The sequence below is a fragment of the Triticum aestivum genome, chromosome 4D (genome assembly GCF_018294505.1).
Source record: "Triticum aestivum cultivar Chinese Spring chromosome 4D, IWGSC CS RefSeq v2.1, whole genome shotgun sequence".
Taxonomy (NCBI): Eukaryota; Viridiplantae; Streptophyta; class Magnoliopsida; order Poales; family Poaceae; genus Triticum; species Triticum aestivum.
The window spans coordinates 288606704-288617606 of record NC_057805.1 but is presented as its reverse complement, the minus strand read 5'-3'; the positions used below and the strand labels follow the sequence as shown (position 1 = coordinate 288617606).

General features: G+C 49.4%; 1 pseudogene; it reads right to left on the bottom strand.

The window, feature by feature from the left end:
* Positions 1-452: 452 nt before the first annotated feature.
* LOC123096905 (uncharacterized) lies at positions 453-9755 on the bottom strand (annotated as a pseudogene).
* Between the last annotated feature and the right edge of the window lie 1148 nt (positions 9756-10903).

Sequence of the window (10903 nt, the reverse complement as noted above, 5' to 3'; positions counted from 1 at the left end):
ACCCACGACACTGTGATGGAGGGCGGCGATGAGCTTGGTCTGCAATGCTGAGTTGGCCCCAATCCAGAGCCGGCCACGCTGCCTGATGACGCCGTTCTGTAATGTGCGCCCCTGGTCGTTGACGGCGGTGACCGCGACCTTCGCCAGCAGCTCTTGCGAGTCAGGATCAGTTTTGTAGGAGTTAGCCACCTCCTGTAGCCATTGGGGCTGGCACAGCGAGAGAGCATCGAGTGCAACGAGATGGCCGACACGGGACAGCACGTCCGCTGCACTATTGTCGATGCCCTTCTTGTAGCGGAAGGAGAACTGCAGGCTGACCAGCTTGGACATGACTTTCCGCTGGAGGTTCATAGCAAGCTACTGATCTGTAAGCGCGCACAAGCTCTTGTGGTCAGTGACGATCTCGAACGGGGCGCGTTGTAGGTATGGCCGCCACTTGTCGATCGCCATCATCACTCCCAAGAAGTCCTTCTCGTATGTTGAAAGCTTCTGATTCTTGACGCCCAGGGATTTGCTGAGATACACGACGGGGTGGCCGGCTTTGCGAAGTCTGGGAGCGCAAGCACCGGCGTGCTCACCATGGCTTGCTTCAGCATCTCGAATGCCTGCTAGGCCTTGTCGTTCCATGCGAACCCTTTCTTCGTCAGGAGCTTGGTAAGCAGCTTTCTGATGATGCAGTAGTGAGGTACAAATTTGCGGTAATAGCTGGTCGGGCTGAGGAACCTGCGAAGCTTGGTGACCGTCGTGGGCACGGGCCAGGCCTGCATGGCGCTGGTCTTGTTCATGTCGATGGGAAGTCCGTCCTTGGATATCACGTGCCCCAAGTACTTGATGCTGGTGTGTGCGAAGGAGCACTTGGTTGCCTTGGCGAAAAGCTGATGTTCGTGGAGCAGTTGCAAGGTGAGACGCAAGTGCTCCTCATGTTCCTCCAGGTCGGTGCTGAAGACTAAAATGTCATCAAGAAATATGATGATGAACTTACGGACGTATCGCCCAAACACGATGTTCATGAGGCACTAAAATGTCGCAGGGGCGTTGTACAGGCCAAGTGGCATCACTCTGAAGTGATAGTGCCTGTGGTGAGTTTTGAAGGCTGTCTTCTCTTCATCCTCCTCGCGCATACGGATCTGATGATATTCGGCACGCAGATCAATCTCGGAGAAGTAGGTAGCACCTTCCAGTTCGTCACGCAGCTCATCCACAACCGGTAGCGGAAACTTGTTCTTAACAGTTGCAGAATTCAGTCATCTGAAATCGACACAGAATTGCCAGCTGCCATCCCTTTTCTTTACCAACAGAACTAGTGCAGTGTACGGGCTCATGCTGTGAGCAATGACGCCTGTCTTCAACAAATCTTGCACCTACTTCTTGATTTCGTCCTTCTGAGCAGGTGAGTATTGATATGGCTTGGTGTTGATTGGGACAGTGCCTGACTCGAGGTGGATACCATGATCATACTATTGATGAGGTGGTAACGTTGTTGGTTCAGCGAACACGTCCTGATATTCTGACAGCACTTTCTGAATGTTTGGTGGAACCGGTTTTGGGATCCCTTTGTCTGACCGCTCAACTGTAACTAGAGCTGCAGTCCAAATATCGTTAGCCACTTCCATGCGATGGAGTTCATACACATCTAATTCTGTAATTGGTGGAAGGTCTGAGGTTCTGACGTCCTGGAGATGCACTGCTTTCCCTTCGGTTTCGAATTCAATCGTCTTCAGTTTCCAATGACAGTTCATGGGACTATGTGAGGCTAACCAATCCATGCCTAGGACTCCATCATATGCTCCCAGTGGCAGTACTCTGAAGTCTGTATGAAAAGTGTGTCCAGGTACTTGCCATCCCAATTGCCGTACAATCTTGTTGCAATGCAAACGCTGCCCGTTAGCCACCCGGACTGATACCGGTGGTAATGCCTCGGTGTGGGCTGACACGCGATGCACAAAGGAGTCACTGATGAAACTGTGTGAGCTGCCCGAATCCACTAACAACAGCATGTATTGGTCTCCAACTTGTGCGCGCATGCGAATGGTGGAGGACGCTTCCTCTCCAGAAACTGCATGTTGTGATATTGCACAACATTCCGGCTCATGGGCGTCAGGCGGGTCCAAGAGTTGCAAAGCTTGCACTGTATCATCTAAAAGAATTTGTCCAAAGTCACCCACTTCGATCATCAGTATCTGTCCGGTGCGCTTGCACTGATGCTCTTCTGAATTCTTTGAGTTGTCGTTCAAGAGCGTACTAGTCACCGCCTAGACGAGGTTGGGCGGTTGCGTGAGCCTGCGTGGCTGTTGCGGCTGCTGGTGGTGGTGGTCGCCCCACAGGAACAATGCGGTTGCACAATGCCCTTTGGTTTTCCAGTTCTTCCTCTTGAATTCGTGCAAACACAGCAGCTCGTGTAATGCTTGTGGGGGCTTGTAACCTGACGCCCAGCCGTAGTTCATCCTTCAGACCAAGTAGGAACTGAGATATGTAGAACTGCGTGCTTAGGGTTGGATCCAAGGAGAGGAGATGGTACATGGAGGTCTCGAACTGCTGACGGTACTCTTGCACACTGCCCGTCTGACGCAATTTTACCAAGTGGTGCATCTGTGCCTCAAACTCTTCAGGGCCGAACTCTACTTCTACAGCTGCTCTGAATGCAGACCATGACATAGCAAGGTGTGTCTATCGATACGCTTGTAGCAACATCGCTGCGAACCCATCCATGTCCAGACTCGCTATTGTGACCCAATTATGCTGTGGCACTCGGTAGATCTCGAAGTAGGAGGTGCATCGCTCAAGCCAGATGCACGACACGTCGCCGTCGAAGCGGGGGAAGTCGTGCTTGGGGGGCTTGGTGTAGTGATCGACCCCCCGATGTTGCTCGTACGCGGTTGGTGAGTTATGCAGCAGCGGCGGCGGCCCGTAGTTGACGAGCCGTGCAAACGGAAGCTGCGCGGTGCCCTCTGTGTAGAGCGGCGGGGGTGGTGGAGGATGAGTCGTTGGTGGGGGAGGGGCGGCGCTTGGATGGAGGAGCCTGAGGCCGGTGTCGTACCAGGTGCGGATGTGCCGGGGTCGAGCGGTGGAGGGGACTTTGCGGGCCTCGTCCACATCTTCTTACGTTAGATCGATCTGTTTGGCCACATGCTTGAGCTCGTTGGAGACCTGGTCATTGTAGGCAATATGGGCTTGGTCACGCTCGTCGGACGTCTTCTAGATGGCATCGAGGCGGCAGATGACGGACTCGAGCAGGTTCTGTAGCTTGTCCGTCGTCTCCGTCATCACGTCCAGCGCGGCGAGTATGGGATGAGGGTTTGGATAGCGCCGTGGTCGCGCTCCGAATCAAGGCAAACCCCGAGTAGGATTTCGAGCGAGCTCGCCGGAGCGGCTCGCACCTAGCTCGGTGGGTGTTACCGCTCGATCTGGAGAATTAGCAAGCAGCGGAGGCCGCGATCGGAAAAAAATCGAGAGGATTTGTGGAGGCTCTAATTACCAACTGTAATGCCCAGGGGAGATCTCGATCCAGAATTGGGGATGAGGGAGAGAGAACAGAGTAGGTGAGGAACTTGGAGATGGGGAAAGGAAGATCGTTCAACCACTCGCTGCCATTTCCTCTGGTGATGCGTACATAAGTGGTTGCCCCACCGGGCCACCCTTACAAGGCCTGCGGCCCACCCTTACTCAACCCAACACACCACTCGCCACGTAAGCCCACTCACTCGACGTTGCACGTTCAGTTAAGCAGTTAACTGAACTGCACTTGATCAGTCCCATGCTGATGCGTTAGCAGCATCTACAGGCGCGACACGATTGCACATTTCGGTGAGACCCAAATAATTACAACATGCAACAGAGAGTTTGCGAGGCCATCTCGGTGAGACTGAGATCCGTATCGGTGTGAGAAAATTGTCTAGGGTTTCTGGCAGTGGCTATGTCAACTGAACTCGGTGGCGCTGGATAGATCATTTCAGTGGGGCCAAGTTTGACTTGGAGTTTTGGACATACGTGGAAATGAGAAAGTGGCTAAGGGTTTTTTGGAGCAATATCACTAAGCACTTTGAGCAAGTGTACCATTAAGGAACACCTCATCCCCTTTTAATACTATTGGCTTTCGTATGGACTCAATGTGATCTTGGATCACTAAAATAGAAATGAAGAGTCTTGAGCTTTTGCCAATCTTTGTCCTTAGAAATTTCAAGGGGTTCCCCATCCTCTTGTCCTTACCACGCCATTATTAAACTCATACTGAAATATACTAGACAAAAGTATTAGTCCAACAAGAGATATGTTGACATTTATTACCAAAATCACCCAGGGAGCACTTCTGCTTTTAGGTGACGCCGTGTTTGTCTAACCGGTAGCACCGAGATTGAAAAACCTAGATCAATCAAATCGTTTCAGTGAGTCTGAGTAGGAGTGGGTTGGTCACACCAGAAACAACTTTGAAGGTTTTGGAGGTTAGACCTTTCAAATCGATGGCTCCGAGTGCGCCTTACCCGGAGAGTCTGAAAAAGACTTGTTCAATAATTGTGATGTATCATGAATAGAATTTGAGATAAGAAAGCATAGATAGCTAGAGAAGGTTCTGTAATGCCCAAGACGAAACTCTATCGCAATCTCATGATGAATTCGAGGTCACGGGAGAATCCCGTTTTGGAACGCATAGCAAGGTGGCATACAAATACATACAACCAAATGAATAAATAGAATAGGAGATCAAGGCATACACTTACCCCAGAATAGTATAAATATGACAATCATCATACAATCATCCATAACATATAAATAGAGTATGACTATGGACAAGATAAACATGAAAACACCACCTGCTACTATCCCCGGCTACTCCGACTAGGGCCTCTATTGATCGTCCGGATACGTAACATAGAAATGCCCACGATCCTAGTCAAACACAATGGTACCTGCAGCTATGTTTTGTAGTATACTGTGAGCCACGGGGACTCAGAAATCTTATTACCCACGGTGTCAAGACTATCAAAGCTTAAAATAGGCATGGCATGGTTAAGTGGTGAAGTTGCAGCAAGCTCTAAGCATTAGTATTGTGGCTAACTTACAAATACAAGAATAAGATGAGAAACTACGCAAATGGTCGCAAACTAGTAATGATCAAGAAGTGATCCTGAGCTACTTACGTTCAAACATAACCCCACCATGTTCTCTTCCCAAACTTCATCGAAAAGAGAAGATCACGGTTACACACACTATTGGTGTATTTTTAATGAGTTTAGTGTCAAGTTCACTACAACCGGATATTAAAAGCTCCCATCTGCCACATAACCGTGGGCACGGCTCTCGAAAAGATTAAACCCTGCAGGGGTGTCCCAACTTAGCACATGATAAGCTCTCACAATCCGCGGAGGTAATTCTCCATCTCGGGACCACCCGAGTGTTCTCGGAATCCCGGTGCACAAGTTCTTCAAAGAAAGGAAAACTATCCCAAGGTGATCTCCTAGTGAGTTAGATCCGGGTCCGGAGCCGCCCCTCTCTATCTACGGACTCACCCATCTATGCTAAGTGGACGATAGCCAAATACCTCGAGTTGCCCCGAGGCGGCACCGCCAACTACTGGGTTGGTGGACCAACACTCATGTCGAGCACTAGCCCGGGGTTGTTGATTAAGAATCCTCAGGTTAATTACTACCCATGTAGTTTTAGTTATTATTAGCCAAATGGAAAAACCAAAGTTGGATCTCCTCGGGAAAGATTTACTTTAAGCGAAGAATCAAGGGGGCCCATAAACCCCGACCGCGTTAGAAATGCAAAATTCAAGGAACATAACACCGATATGACGGAAACTAAGGCGGCAAGAGTGGAACAAAACACCAAGAAAAAGGCCAAGCCTTCCACCCTTTACCAAGTATATAGATGTATTAATTAAATAAGAGATATTGTGATATCCCATGATATCCATGTCCCAATATGGAACAACCTGCACTGCACCTGCAACTAGCAGCGCTATAAGAGGAGTTGAGCAAGCGGTAAGATAGCCAAACAACGGTTTGCTAGGAAGGTGGGTTAGAGGCTTTTCATGGAAATTTAGGAGGCCTGATAAACAAGTGGTAGGTGGCACAACATAGCGATAGCAACGAGCAACTAGCAAGCAAAGATAGTAGTGATATCAGGGGTAATGATCATCTTGTCTTAATTGTCCTCAGTGGTACCGAAAGCTTGCTCCTGGTGAACGTACTCGACAGGGTCCTCCGACTCAATCTAGTCTCCTGGAACTACCCACAAGAAAGCACGAGCGTACAATAGACAAACAAGGCATGGCAATGAACATATACTACATGCATTTCTACCCTGAATGCTTATGAAGAACGTTATGCACGGAGCTAGGGTTCTATCGGAATGAGGGATACGTCAATGGGAAGGAAACGGTGGAGAAAAAATGGTTATGGGCAGAATCTTTGTAAACCAAGCATGCCACTAGAAAGATTGGAAGATTTCAGTTGAAATCAATATAAAGATCATTGAAAACGGATGCACGGAGCCCAAACGGTGAGCAAAACAATATGCAATGCAAAACTGATCCTAACAGCAAGATGGCACTTTAGATGCAACATTTAATTATGATGCAGAACTTAAACATGGAAACAAATGACATGGACTGAGAGTGCATAACATTGAATACAAAACATGATTACTGATCTATTTCTAAAACTCACTAGATCGTCATCAAAACAACATGGCAAAAAGGCAAATGATAACAGTTTTACAGACTTCGTAAAAATACTGGACATGGCAGAAAACAGGTCCAGATTTCAGTGTTTAGAGCTAGATTTATATGCTACAAGAACTTATCATGGAAAACAAGAACATGGCATTCATGGCAAACAAGATCATGCTCCAGAGATCTACAGATTGATGATAGCATCAATGCAAAATGGCAAGTTATGTTGACAGATTTCAGACTCGGCAAAATAAGCATGACTTGACAGAAACATATTCATGTTAACATGTTTTCAAGCTTGTTGCACTCACTACAAGGCAATTCATGGCATGAAACAAAATTTAGCAGTAATGGCATGTTTATGGTCCAAATCATGTGATTATAATGCTCATCTAAAAATCACACAAAATCATACAAAAATGATAACATGGCATATGTTGTAAAAATAACATGTTCCAAAACTTGCTCAAATGATGAAAATAATGCTACCAATGGATTAGTGGGATTTTCCTAGCCCAAAATGATATATAACATGTATATATTGCTGTAGAAAAATGCTCACAAATGCAACATATGCACTACTGCCTAAAAAGGAAATTGACAGATTTGGCAAATTTCCAAAATTGGAATGTCTAGATTTGGACTTGCCTGAAATGGAAAACTAGCATATTCCGCAAATGAAATTTCGCAGGATTTATAATTAATAGAAAAATAAAAGGGGCCTTATGAGGATGACAGGTGGGGGTGTCGGTGCAACAAACCCTGGGTCTGTTGCCCAGACTGTGCATAGGCCTAAGATCAAGATTACAACACCCGAGACCAAGACCAAGCCAGAGAGATCAGCTTATTAGGGAATCAAGAGGGCGGATCAAGAAGATCAAGTCAAGACAAAGGAATCAAGATATCTCTAAGGGAAAATCTCCCTTGCCGGGCAGGCGAGTCTAGCAAGGATGAGGTCGCCCCGAAGACAAAACTCCAGACCGCCCCGGCAGGCTTGATGGGCTCGGCAAGGGCGAACTACCCCGCAAAGGATTCACCGCTCCACCTCACAGCGACACAAGTCACCGATCGGTGTGGTGTCAAGCCCCCAGGTGACTAAGTGGCTATTTCTTACCACATGGCAGCCATTTCCAACAGCAACCACCTCCAGATGACACCCGTCCAAAGACGTTTCAATTATGCAGGCGCGAAACTGGCAAAGCGGCCTGGCAAGGCTTGCTTGGCACACTATGATGTGACACTAAGTGGCGCATTTAATGCGCTCTGTCCGCCTACAGAGTTAGGTATGATAGCGTTGTTTGTTATCTAATCAGTGCATAATGACTGATTTGCCACTTTGGTGACCCCTTGATCCATAAAAGGAGGCCTATGGAAACCGTAAAAAGGATTCGGACACTCGCATACTCATGCGCACGTAGTCGCTCCCGCCCTGAGGCAACCCTGCCGGGCAAGAGCACTGCATTTTCCACCATAATCCACCATTAATCAACCAAAGGAGGAGTAGGGTTTTACGCCTCACGGCGTCCCGAACCTAGGTAAAACTGCCTATGTGATCTCTGTCGTGCGGTGTTACGCTCCTCTGCTGTTTGTGCAACGTGCCCATCCCCCTGCCGAACCACAAAGGGGCTCGTGGGCCCATAGGTGGTTGTGGTTTTCCCACGACATCTTTGGCGCGCCAGGTAGGGCGATCACCTGCGCGCACCCGAGAGGGTAAGCATCGCGTCATCTTGATCGCCATTTTCTTCATCGACGGCTCCATCAACCATGGCGCCCAATAAGAAGCCCGATGCCGCGGCTCACCCGTCGACCTCAAAGGCCCCACCGCCCGCGGCCCCCGATGCCACGGGGCTGCGGGGACACATGGGGATGTGGATGCTGCGGGGGACGTGGTCGACGCAGGCGGCGTTGTTACCACCTCCCTTGCGGCCGAGACAGGAGCGGGAGGCACCTGAGAAGGACAACACCAACAGCATCCCGGCAAACACGCTCTGCCGAGGAGCACGGTCCCAGCGGTGGCACTTGCTCTGGGGCGAATCGCATGTGACGCCCGGATAATTAAGCTACAGTGATCCCCCGCTAAGGATGCCACGTCACCTCAATTACTGTGGATAAACTCGTGTCACTTCGAAACCCAGTTCAAATTTCAATTTTAAAACAAAGGCAAACAAATGAAAGTTTTCAAATATTAAAACAAAATTGTTCTGGTAGTGACAAATAATGCATAAGTAGTAATGGTGGAGAAACCAACATCTTTAAAAGTGTTTGAATGTCCTAAAATAAATAAAACAATAGCAAAAGAATTAATTGAATGCCTTTTATAGTTATTAAAATGTTAAACTATTTTAATTGGAGGTTTAAACTTTTTGTAGTAGAGGTATAATTAGTGGTACTAATTTAGGTACAACCTTTATGATTTATAAAACTAAAATAAAATAAAACAGAAAAGGGTAAAAATAAATAAAAGGAAAAAGACAAAACAGTAAACAAAAAGAAAAGAAAAGGAGAACCCCTTCCCCCCCACTAGGCCTCGGCCCCGCTGGCTATTGGACCAACCAGGCCGGCCAATCTACGCCTACTAACCTCCCCCACCCCCCGAAACCCTAGCGCACACCACCCCACTTCCCCCACTCCTCCCTCTGCTCTCCCCCGATCCAGATCGGATCGGGCGCTCGACGGCGCCCCTCACCGCGCCGACCGTGTCGCCATCGCCCCTGATGCCCCTGGACATCGACGACCCCCCCGACGCTGCTGGATCGCGTCGTCGCCTAAACCGCCACCTCGCCGGACTGCCAACTCCCTTCCTCGTCCTCCTCCCCGAGTAGCCTCACCAAGCCTCGCCGACGTACCCCTGCATCGGGGGTGAGGACCCCGACCCGCTCCGCCTTCCCTTTCCCTTCCTCGTTCGGTCACCGCGGCGACTGCCGCCGCCCGCCATCCCTTGTAGGTCCCCGCACCCCTCGCTTCCCCCCTCGCAGTACGCGCTGCCCGCGCTCGCTGGTGCCGTCCCGCGCTCGAGCACGCTCTCACGTGGCCTCGCGCGCGCCCGTGCGTCGCCTCTCTGACGCTGCTGCCACCCGCACATGGCCGGGCCCTGCCCGCTGCGTCTCCCGTGGCCGCTCGCCGTGCTCGCCGGCTGCTGGTCGCGCCTGCCTGCGTCGCCGCCTCCTGCTTCCGCCACGGTCACCCACAGCCGCCACCGCACGATAGCCTGCCGCTTGCCTCCCGCACCACCCGCTGCTGCCGCCGACCGCCTGTGTCATGCTGCTCGCTGCCGCACCTCGCCACTGCTCTGCTGCTGGGCTGCGGCCGCTGCCGTAGCCGGCTGCTCCACCAGCGCCGAGGCTCCCGATGGCCTCCCCTGCTGCTCGCGATTAACCTCCGGCCAAAACGGCCTAACCCCACTCGCTAATGAACCCCCATTGACCCACTGACACCGGGACCCACACCCACCTAATTAACAATTTAATAAATTGAAACTCTTAAATTAACATTAGTGTATGATATGTGGGTCCCCTGTTAATTAAACTGACTTAATTAAAATCTATTAACTTTGACTCTATGAAATATGGGCCCCACTGGACATTTGACCAATCATTGGTCCAGTCAAATGCTGACTGGACAGTTGACCAGGGCCCCACCAGTCAGCCTCTATGCTGTACTGCTGGGTACCTTTCTGAGTACACATAGCATTTTGCATTTACAATAATTGTTTTAAAATAAAATAGAATAATTTCAGATTTTTTTAAACTTTAGAAAATTATAGATAATAAACGGTAGCTCGGATGAAAATACTTTATACATGGAAGTTGCTCACAACGACGAGACGAATACACATACACTCTCCGTTCATCAGCCACACATCCCTAGCATAGCGAACATGCAACAATCCACCTCCGTTTCATCTCTCCGAAAATGTCAAACACCGGGAATACTTTCCCGGATGTTTCCCCCCTTTGCCGATATCACCTACTACCGCGTTAGGGCACATCTAGCACCGCGTTTGTCATGGTATGCTTTGATTGCTCTGTTATTTATTGTGTTTCCCCTCCGTTAGTTCTTTCCGGTAGATCATGAGACCACTGCCGGTACCCCTGTGATCGACTACATCGACGACGAACCCTTCTTGCCAGAGCAACCAGGCAAGCCCCCCCCTTGATCACCAGATATCGCCTATTCCTTCTTTCTACTGCTTGCATTAGAGTAGTGTAGCATGTTACTGCTTTCGGTTAA